Source organism: Pteropus alecto, unplaced genomic scaffold (assembly GCF_000325575.1).
Source record: "Pteropus alecto unplaced genomic scaffold, ASM32557v1 scaffold92, whole genome shotgun sequence".
Classification (NCBI taxonomy): domain Eukaryota; kingdom Metazoa; phylum Chordata; class Mammalia; order Chiroptera; family Pteropodidae; genus Pteropus; species Pteropus alecto.
In genome coordinates, this window is record NW_006432447.1 from 11,156,231 (window position 1) to 11,157,926 (window position 1,696).

The window sequence follows — 1,696 nt, forward strand, 5'->3', positions numbered from 1 at the left end:
TAGCTTAGGCCATCTGATAGGTGAAGTGACTTGTCTAAGGTCAAACAGCCATTCGCCTGACTTGCACCCAAAACTGAAGGACTTCTGAACCCAACCCATGGCTTGTTGAATCCTAACAGGGACCTCAGCTATACTTCACATGCCCGCCCAGCCCAGGGTGGCTCTGCCACCTGCCCTGTTCTCCCTCACCTCTCTCCTCATCCTTCTCTTATGTGGCGCCCCCTCACTCTTAGCTCAGTGCCACCTCTGAGCCACTGAGCCACTTGCAGTCACCTTCCTCAGGTCCTACGGGGATTAGAGCTGCCAGCTTGGGGGGTGGTCACTGCTTCTGTGGGGTCTATTGAGCTCAAGCATTGTCATCAGATCACCTGTATCTGGAATGGCTTGGCCCAGGGCAGACTACTTAATACCATTCTCGCTCAGTTTGCTCATATATAAATTGTGAATGGCATACACCCACTCAGCAGGTCCTTGAGTGTTAGGTTCGATGGTGAAACGAAAACATTTAGCACAGAGTCTGCCCTCGGGGCCATGTCATGTCCTTTGTGGGCTCTTCCTCCACAAAAATGTGTTAAAAATTATCATTGACAATTGTGTTGCTCTAAAGATAACTACATTCATTTATCCATTAAAATATGTATATTTTTTTAACCTAAAAGTTCAGTTTTTTTTTCTTCTGCTTTTAAAAGAAATTGAAACATTTTGTGGGTCCCTGAAAGTATCGTGAGCCCTGGCAGTTGCCTGCCATGCCTACTACAGAAGGTGGCCCTGCTTGGCACATTGTCTTTGCTGGGAGTTAGATCAGGCTGCCCACGGGTCAGGCTAGTGTGTTAATTCAGTTTTTTTTGTGTGTGTTTGAGCTGTAACTCCACAGCCATCTCACAGTGATGAGAAGTCCAGAACCCTCATAGAGTCACCTGTCAGACAGCTCAGACGGCCCTCAGAGCTCTCCTTGGGCAGAGCTTCATCTCCAAGCTGGGCTGTGCTGCTGCTCCTGGGCAGCACTGGCCGATAATATGCTGAGTGGCTGTGTGTTGTACCTGTATCCACTGTCACGTCAGTATTTTCTCTATGGGGAGTAATCTCTCTTAGATCTCACTTTTAGGAAAGGCATGTTTTGTCGTGATGTCCTCGTTCTCAGTGTTGACCTGAAAGTCTGAACTGTGTTTCCCTCTTTGCTTTGGCTGTCAGGAAGCTCACAGCTAGCATCCCTCTGAGACCTCAATGGCAGGCATTTCTGTGGGGAACTCTTATGTCTGGCTTTGTTCTTTTTGCTACTATCCTTTTCCCCTCTTTTCTCTTTTTGTCTCAGCTATTTTTTTTTGTAACTCCAGGAATTTATTATGAGAACACAAATAATAGATTGCAGCAGTTTTAGAAAAATGCTTTTTAATTAAAATTTTTTTTTCATAATTATAAAAGTCATATATTCCAAATTACAGAAAACTTTGACAATGGAGGATAGAAATATAAAGGTAAAACCAAAAATTACCCATAATCCACAGGTTAAACAGCTGAAAATATTTTCATATATTTTCTTCTAGACCTATTATTGCAATCATAAGATATAGAAACACTCGGAAATTTTCCAGTTAAATTTCCCACATTACTTAATGTTTTAAACATAATTTAAGCATGTCACTGTACAAATGTGTCCTACACTAGTTATCTGTGCCTCAGTCCTTTCTTCTGACCC